Source organism: Cajanus cajan, chromosome 6 (genome assembly GCF_000230855.2).
Source record: "Cajanus cajan strain Asha chromosome 6, NIPB_CcT2T_4, whole genome shotgun sequence".
Lineage (NCBI taxonomy): Eukaryota > Viridiplantae > Streptophyta > Magnoliopsida > Fabales > Fabaceae > Cajanus > Cajanus cajan.
In genome coordinates this window covers 17,690,892-17,701,218 of record NC_138522.1, presented here as the reverse complement: position 1 = coordinate 17,701,218, position 10,327 = coordinate 17,690,892, and positions in this window count along the sequence as shown.

The window sequence follows — 10,327 nt, the reverse complement described above, 5'->3', positions numbered from 1 at the left end:
TTTGTCTCTTAACATTCATTAGATCGACTAAACTGACTTTGGTTTCTCCTCGAAAGAAATGTTCATGAAAGTTACCTTCCAATTGAGCCCAAGTGTTTATCGAATTAGGAGGCAATGTTGTGAACCATGTAAAAGCATGCTTAGTCAGCGAACTCGGAAAATACTTCATTTTTAAATATTTATTGTTCGCTAGATCCCCACATTTGACTAGATATCTAGCTATATGTTCAATCATAGACTCATTTAACTCTCTTGCAAATTTCAAAAATTTCGGGACTTTTGCTCCCCTAGGCAGTTCTACCTGAGTTATATAATCTGGAAAGGCTGACACAAAATAGGGACGCTCATTTCGACCTACCTATAAACCATGCCTGTTTAATACTCTTTCTACAATTTGATCAAAATTTTCATCAGGGTTCTTATGAGGTCGACCTACGTTCTGGGGAAAAACTACATTCCCACCTAAGTTTTTCATATCGTTCAAATTTGCACTCATGGCTCTCGAAGGTGGAACATCACCCAATTTATCTCCTATTTTATTTATCAATTCATACAAGGGAGTCATTATGTTGTGCATTTGAGTTGTCAACAAATTGACCATGTCATGATTACTATGGTCCATTTGTTGCCAAAGGGTCATCATGGCTTGATTACTGATACCTGTGGGGATATAGCTACTTTGTCGAACCATAGACCCTTCGTGACTTGTCCCTACATGTTGATACGGATCTTGCATAACAAAACCCATACCATTTGGGCTGGGATTATATCCCTGTGGGGATACATGCATTTGTGGATTTGGTCCTAAATAGGGTATTGGCATTTTGACATGTACTAGTTGGGTATTTTGCCAGTTTTGTAGCATACCCCACGGATATTCTCTAGTGGTGTTGGTAGCATTCACGAATTCTTGGGATGCATTGGGTTGCCTAGCCCCATTTTCGGGTACAACAGGGGGAGATGTTGCCCCCCTTGTCACATTAGTCACATTATCGGGGTTGGGATTTCCTTGTTCTACATCCACTTGATTATCCTTGTTCATTTCTCTCCTACTATTAGACGTAGACATGGTTCTTCCACTCCTGAGTCTCATACAACATGCATACCTAAAACTAGTTCAATCATGTTTGCAATTAAACGCGTCCCACTGGGTGTGCCAATTTGTTTACGGTGGAATTAGTTTTACGGATTCTTTTTATTCGAACTAGTACAAGAAGTGTTTCAATTTATGTATTTGATGCTTTTATGAAATGAAATGCAGAACGAGAGATGAAGTAGAAAGTTTTAATGATTGCTTGTTTCCAAATATTCGTCAATGATTAACAGGCAATAATATTCATGCACGTAAATACTCAGATAAACAGAATGAACAATAGATATATTAGCAATACTGTTTGTGGAGGATTTCGTTCGTAGGTTCTTTTTATTCGAACTAGCACGATTTCACGTTTCAATTTATGCGTGCTCGTGACATGACAGAATCGAAGACTTTCAGTGAAAAATAAATCGTACAAACAACAAATAGAGTTAATTGATTAGGGTGTTATTTCAGCACATCAGAAGATCTATGCTCTTTATTCAAGCACGTCAGAAGATCTATGCTGGTTTTAGCACGTCAGAAGATCTATGGTTGTTTCAGCACATCAGAAGATCTATGCTAATTATACAATCAAATTCATGCATGTAAGAATTAACGTGAATCGAACAGATGACATGTATATTGACTGCAGAAATCATATCCTTCATTAAATGGTAATAGAATTACAATTCGTAAGGATGACGAAAACGTGTTCAGAATGACTACACTACACTAGGCTAGATTATGCTATGCTACGCTACTCCTAAAAAAGGAAAAAGAAAGGTGGTCGAGAAATCGTACCCAAAGCTATCTCGTATGCACAGTATGCCTTATGTGCAGGCTGTAGAGTGCGTGTGAGGTATTGTGGGAATTAGATTTCTGACCCTTTGCTACGGTCATGGCTTGTTTAATTTATAGACAAAGATTTGGGAAAGGTAACTGTTTCTAACGTGCCCCGGAAGTGCATAACCATTCTAAACTTCTACATAGTGGCTTATTCCCGGGCACATCTTTGGATAACTCCTGGAACCGCTCATTAACTTCCCCAAACCGTTCTGCAGCCCTTGACACTTATCCCATGTTACTTCAACCGCTCTTAAATCGTGTCTCCTTTAATTTCTTCATTCTGAGAGGTTACGAAGTGTATTCGTGTATGTCTGGATTCTTGAGATTTCGAGTAACCAACGAAAACTATACTTGAATGTTTCCTGATTTTTCTTGTACTTTGAGAGGTTGCGAGGCTGTGAGCCCTTTTCCTGAGCAGCATCCTTCCTGATTTGAGTATTTCAAGAGTTTCACGAAAAATGTCTTCGTATGCCTTCTTCAGAAACTTCTTTGCCATTTTCCGATCACCTAGGATTTCGAACAACCCTGTATTTCGACTGTCTCTGAATTCATTTTCTGGTACTAACAAATGCTCCCTGGAAAACATTTGTTTTGAGGTAACTGAGAAAGAATGTTTTGCAATACCTCAATCATCTTTTTCTGATAAGAGCCACGTGCTCTTCGCGAGAATTAAATGCCCCTAACATTATTAATTCCAAATTTCTCCTTTTCGTACCTGCTACAGTAAATTTGGTGGCACTGATTCTGCTTCCCTGGGATATGCTGACGCAATTTCAATTTTGTCCGTTAGCGAATATTTTCGGTTACCCAAAAAATTTGAATTCTCCCTTTTTTGAATTTCACAACGGGCTTTTACTATGCTTTGGCCCATTTTGCTCTTTCATATAACCTTTCACCTTGCTCATCTGAGTACGTTTTACTGTTTCTTAGCACTCACTCATTCTTTACCTTCAAATCCCTCATCTTCGTCTCGTTCCCATGGCAACTTTCGCTGCGTCCGTGTCTACGGCTACACCCGTGACTTTGACGGTTTCCCCTACTCCTTCCGTTCCTTTGCTGACAGAGAATGCAACTATTTCCACCTTGAGCGAAGGGGCTAACCCATTCGTTCCTATCCCTGGCATGGAGGAAGCCAGTCTCAAAATCTTCCAATCACAGGTACTTCTTCCTTTTTCGCTTTCTGATGGATCAATGCATGCTTTTCTAGGCCCCTTTTCGAATCCGAGCAAGAAGAAGACTCATAATGATTTGCTTCTGGAAGATGATTCTACTCTCCCTTTCGTTTACTCTCCAACCATCGACCTTTCTCTTTTTTCGGATACTGCGAAGATGTTTCGGGCTTTTCCCCCTCCTATGGACAAACACATTCAATGGTTGGAACGTGCTGAGGCCTCGAAGCAATCTATTTGGAAAGAAGCTGGAATATTCGATTTCGTTCAATTATCGAAGTACGATCTGAACGTTTTCGATCCTCAGATGTTGTTATCTGCTGTTTTCTTTTGGAACACAAAAAGACGTATTTTGCCTTCGTTAGCGCTCATCATGGTGAAGAAGGTACTCCTGTTACTGACTCTAAGCACATTGCTTTCTTGCTCTATTGGCTATCTGCTTGTGTCTTTTGTACCCCTTCTCTACAAGTTCCCAAGTACTACTACACACTCGCCCAGGCTTTGCATTTGAAGAAAAAGATTTGCTTGAGCAAGTTGTTACTTGCCTCTTTTTATAATTGTCTCGATGAAGCCTCGAAAAGCTTGTTTCGAGAAACTGGCCCTTGAAATCTTACGGGGCCACCCTGGCTTTTGTAATTATGGTTTAATGCCATTTTCGAGAAGAAATTGAAACTTCTTCCTCTTCAAGCCTCCATTCGATATTCTCTCGAAGGCGCTCGTTTGAATGCTTTGACTCCCAAGAAAAGATCTGTTGATGGTTTTGCCCGTTATGTCCAGGAAATTCTTGAATTCGAGGAGTTCTCGAATGATTTGGCTCCTTTATCCGTTCTGATTTGGCAGGGCCTTCTTGGTTAATTGGTAACAATCAGGTAGGATAGATTTCCCAGGAGATGGTCAAAATTTGGATGGGATTCCTATCTTGGGATCTCATCTTTACTGGCATGAAACAAAGGGATGTGAGAGTTTATCCCTATCAACCTCAAATCTTTGCCCGTCAATTCAGGCTTTGTCAGATTAGACTGACACCTCTTTTTCTAAAGGATAGAATTGATTCTGATGTTTGTGTAGAAAATGTGAATTACGAAGGTTTCTTGAAGTTCATCTTGACGCCTTCTACCCAATTGAACCTTACCCCTTGTTCTTTTATTCTTGCATTTTTGGTGTCCAAGTGCTACCTTCGATAGTGGTCTGGTTATTACACCGACAAGATGTTTTCCTTCGAGGACTTTTCTCGGAAACTTACGAATTCTTCTTTTTCTCTACAGGGCCCGAAGATTTCAGGTATTTATGATAATCGCAACATTATTTCTCAGTTCGAACAATATTACAGAGTTTGTTATCGTCCCGAAAATATGTTTCGAACTATTTTCGATGCTACTTTATCCCTGACTAGAATGGTACAACGGAACATCCATCGAAATAAAGTCATTGATCTTCAGGGTCAAACTATTTTCAAAAAGTTTTGCCCTAAGCACATACCTCCTCTTCCTAATGTCCCTTTCGGCCTTGCAAAACGTCTTGATTATCCTCCTTGGGTGAGAACCCTTGATCCCTCGTATGAGGATAATAAGAACATTCCTATTAAGGATCGAGTAATGAGTAAGAGATGTTCTGTGTATGATTTTCCCAGGGATAAACAATGGCCTTTGTGCTGGGTTGACAATACTGTTGTCTATCCTGGTAATTAAGCTTTGCCTTTTCTTTTTATGCTGGCTTCGAATTTCACATCTCTACTCATTTTTCACTTTCCTCGTGTTTAGTTGCTGTTGCCCAAAAAGTTCCTCAACATCCCGAGGACACTCAACACCGGGAGACAGCTTCAGAGGATGACGAAGATGCTACTTCGTTGAAGCCTCGAAAACGAAAGACCCTTTTTGACCGACTTCGGTCTTGCCCGAAGGTAATATGTTCCTTCTTCCAGATTTGTACTAAATTTATGGCCGCTCATGAATTTGCATTTTGTTTTTTGTAGGAGGTTGAAGTTCCTAAGAAAAAACTTCGTTCGGACTCTCAAAGTGGGCAATCTGTAAGTTATCTTTTTGAGTGCACTCGAAATTGTTACTTGAATGCCATACTAATCTCTTTGCCTTTTAACATTTTTCAGGTTTCCACTACTCGGAGATCCTCCCGAGACAAAGAAAAACAAAAAGTAATTTTGACTAGGTCTGTCCCTAGACCAAAAGTTCCCACTGAGAAGCTTATGAAGGATGCAATGAAATCCCTTGTCCAGGTAATGTACTAATTTTCTGGACCTTCATTACTCTTCTCTTGATTTAATTTTATCCTCTGTAATATTTTCCCCTTTTTCCAGAAAAAGGTGGATTCAGAGATATCTGAATCTTCCTCTAAGAGCCCTCGAAGTGCTCCCACTTCTCTTATTGCTGCTCCATCTTCTCGAGATGTTATCGAAATTCGTGAATCGGCCTCTCCTCCTGGACATCCTGAGGTATGTTCTGTTGACTTTCGATTTTACTTTTCTGGTCGTTCTCAAACTTGTGCATTGTTACAATGCTTTTTCATAATAGATGATTTCTTCCAATGTGCTTACGGCCACTGTTCCTGTCACCGTGCCAACTATTGAACCTTCCCCTCATGGTCCTGTGCAAGGTGATGCACCTTCCTTCAATTTCGACACAGGGGTGTCCTCTGGACAAGGTAGGTAATTACTTCTTGGACATCACGATATTCCACCAAAGAATATTTTGTCCCACTAAAATATCCTTTTCGTACAGGTTTAGAGGTAACTTCTTAGGGAAAACAAACTCCGCCTTCTGGTCAACTTGCGAGTTCGACTGATGCTGTCCCTTCCGACACTCTGCTAGCTTCCATTCCTCCTAATGACATAGACCTCATAAGCTTCTTTGAGGACGAAGCAGCTCAAGATGACATTTTCGAGGTCTTGGAAAATTGGACTAACGGGACTTCGGCTTCGAGAAAAACCCAAGAAACCGTTGCGAGCTTTCAATCGCTATTATCCTCCTTTCGTTCGAAGGCTTATGTGGATCATCTTGACCAAGCTCTCATGGACCCTCAATTCAAACTAGAGATTGAGCGGATGATTGATGATCTAAATGCATATCCCGATCTTCCTCCAGAGGTAACCACAGAGCTGAACGAATATGTGCATACTTTTGCTGCAGCCTCCGAATTGCACATGAAGTGGTCTACTTCGAATCAGGAAATGGTTCAGATCGAGGCTAATACGGAAGAGGATCGAACTAAATTGGAAAAGCTCAAGAATGAACTTCTTTCGATCAAGGACTCCACTTCTCAGATAGTTCCCAAACTGATGAAGCTCAAGCAATCTGAGGAAGATGCAGAGCGTACCCTTACTGCCTTGCAACGAGAACTTGACTCGATCAAGTCCAAACATGCTGCTTTGAAGCTTCAAAGCCAAGAAATAATGTTGAAGCAAAAGGGTTTGCAGGATAAAGGAAAAGGCATATCTCTCAGACTCTCCAAGTCCTTGGATCAAAAGAGAAGATTGGAGGTATTGTGTGCTTCGCGGAAACAAAGTCTCGACCAAGCCTACCAGGCATATGAAGCACTCAAATCCAAATTCTGCAAGTGATCGAGAACCTGAGAGATGCCTATTTATAATTTAATATTTATCCACTTGTACCTTTATTGCTTATCTCTTTGAACACTCGTCTCAGTACATGCTACTTTCATGAAATTTCTTCAAGTATTTTCCATTGATCACTTTACTTGTATTTCTCGAATTTATCTCTTTGATCAAATATGCATTGTTCGAGTAAAGTATTTCGATGATGAATGGTCCTTCCCAATTATAGGTCCATTTACCCCGATCTCGAGATTTTTGGTCCATTGGGAGGATACTCGAAAATTGTTTGCTCTTGACCTTTTTGTTATAAACTCGAGCTATTTTTTCTTTCTGGTGAATGACATTTTGCATGGCTATCATTCTTTCGTCATCCAGTCGAATTAGTTCATCATACATTAAATTCCAGTAATCCTCGACTGGCAACTCATTTTGACTTTGCACTTGAACAGATTGTAAATTGATATCAATAGGCAAAACTGCTTCGTGACCATAAACCAACTTATATGGCGTAGTTTGAGTGGCATTCCTGGGTGAATTTTTGTAAGCCCACAATACTTGCAGTAATGTTTCATGCCAATTTTGAGGTTTCCCCGAAATATATTTTTTGATCAAAGCTATGATCACTTTGTTAGCAGCCTCGACTTGGCCATTAGCTTGTGCATAGTAGGGTGTCGAAGTAATCATTTTGATTCCTCTCGACTGGGCATACTGCACCACTTTTCGACCTGTGAATATCGTTCCTTGATCTGTATTTATTGTCTGAGGTATTCCGAATCGAAATATAGTATGGTCTTCAATAAAATTTATCACTTCTTTTTGATCAACCTCTTTTACAGGAATTGCTTCCACCCATTTCGTAAAATAATCAATGGCCACGATTATGTACTTATGGTTTTTTGCTGACGGAGGATGAATCTGGCCAATTACGTCAATTGCCCAACCTCGAAAGGGCCAAGGCTTAACAGTCGCGTGCAACTCGGTTGCTGGTACTCTATGTATTGGGCCATGTTTCTGGCACTCTTCGTAACCTTTTGCGAATTCGATATAATCTTTGAACATACTTGGCCAAAAGTATCCTTTTCTGGACAAAGTCCATTTCATTTTCTCCCCCGCTTGATGGGCACCACAAATCCCTTCATGCACCTCTGCCATGGCTATGTAGCTCTCATGATTTCCGAGGCACTTAAACAACATTCCATCGAAGCCTCTCTTGTATAATTCATCATTCAATATTACATAATTGAGAGCCCGATATTTCACTTTTCTTTCAGCATGCAAATTTGGACTTTGCAGATACTCTATTAGTTCTTTCCTCCAGTCCTGAAAGGTTGAAGTGTCAATGGTGAGGCATTCATGCTCGTCACTCAACTCATTCCTTATACAAACAAGAGATTCGAGACATTCCCTTCTTATCTTGTACCCGAATGCAATCTGAGCTAGTTCATTCGCAATTTCGTTCTCGTTACGAGAGATATGTTCTAGTTGGACCTCATCGAATGAATTTAACAAAGCTGTAGCTCGAGACTTGCATTCGAGTAACTTTTCATTCATGCATTTATATTCTCGAGTTAACTATTTAATCACGAGTTGCGAGTCACCTCGAATGATTATGTTCCTTGCCCCCAAGTCCTTAAGCAATTTTAGCCTAGTAATCAATGCTTCGTATTCAATTTCATTATTCGAGCATTCGGATTTCGTTCTCAATGAGAATTTGGTGGGAATCCCACCCGGTGAAATAATCAGCAATCCGGTTCCTGCTCCTAACTCGTGTTTCGATCCATCAAAAAATAGTTCCCATGATTTCATGGTTAAATAATTAACCTGTTCAGTTAAATTCGAGTGATCCACGAGAAAATCAGCGATTACTTGTCCTTTTGTGGATTTGAGGGGAACAAACGTTAACGAATACTCGGTCAATGCAAGAGCCCATTTCCCAACTCGAGAGTGCAGGATAGGTTTAGATAACATATATTTAATCACATTATTTCGACAGAATACGAATACATCATAAGGTTTAATATAATGCTTCAGCTTTGTACAAGCATAATACAAACTCAGACATAACTTCTCCAAAGGAGTGTATCTGATTTCTACCTCGACTAACATCCTACTGATGTAATAAATGGCCCTTTTGATGCCATTCTCGTCATCTTGCGACAGCATGCCTGCAATAGTCGAATCATTGGCCGAAACATACAATTTTAGCTTTCCTCCTTCAGAGGGTGGCACCATCACTGGAGGGTTGATCAAATAATTCTTGATCTACTCGAATTCCTTTTGATGATTTTCGTCCCATCGAAATTCTTCCTCCTTTTTTCAATCGTAACAAAGGGGAAAACACCTTAGTCTTTCCTGATAAGTTCGAAATAAATCTTCAAAGGAAATTTATCTTACCTAACAAAGACTGTAACTCCTTTTTATTCGAAGGAGGCTTAGTTTCAATGCCTTTCTGGTGTACGACGAACCCTAGGAAATCCCCCGCTGAAACACCGAAAGCACATTTCAATGGATTCATTTTTAGCCCATGTTTCCTCATTCTCTCGAAAGACAATTTCAGGTGTTGTATGTGATCTACTTTTCGTTTCAATCCAATCACTATGTCATCAATATAAACCTGCATGAATTTTCTGATCAAGTCATGAAAAATTAAGTTCATTGCTCTTTGATATGTTGCACTAGCATTTTTCAAGCCAAAAGACATTACTACCCATTCGTAAGTTCCCAAGGCACCTGGGCACCTAAAGGTAGTTTTTGACACATCATTTTTAGCAATATAAATCTGGTTGTACCCAGAATATCCATCTAATGAACTCAAAATTTCATTACTTGCAACGACATCAATCATTGTTTCCGCAATAGGCATGGGATATGCATCCTTAGGCGTGGCTGCATTCAAATCTCGAAAGTTGATGCATACCCTCATTTTTCCATTCTTTTTTATAACAGGCACAATGTTTGATACCCAATCGGCGTACCTCGAAGTACGAATGAATTTGGCCGAAATTCGAGCTATGAAGCTCGAACAAAGATCTTGTCTCATCATTCTCGCACCTGAGCCGATTCAGTTTCGGCTCTGTGGATAACAAATCCTCTTCGAACATCCCAACAGAAAGTCTTCTTAACACCCTCTTCTGCCTCCAAGACATATGGGTCTATGGCATCGAAAGGCTTCATTTTTGCGAATGCAGTAATTTGTTGATCTGCGAAATACATTCTCGTCTCATACTCTTTCTGATCTGCATCTAACACTTCTAAGTGTTCGTCATCATTCCAGAAAAATACTTTCTGGTGCACTGTCGAAGGTACTTCTCCCATTCCGTTGATCCATTCTCTTCCTAACAGCACATTAAAGTTAGCTTTCGAGGGAGTGACAATAAACATGGTGGTCCTTCTCACACTACCAATTTGCACATTTAGCAATATCATCCTTTCTGGTTGAGAAGATTTTCCAGCATAATCAGAAATAAGGATATTGTGAGGTTTCAGATCTGCCAAACTCTTCCCAAAAACGTTTCAACATCGTCTGTGGGAGTATATTTATAGCAGCACCTCCATCCACTAAGACTTTTTTGATTTCGACTCCTTCGATAATAAGGGTCAACAGTAAAGGTTTCAGATGGTCCTTCATTTCTAGGGTAGGTGAATCGAACACTGCTGAATTCAACTTTG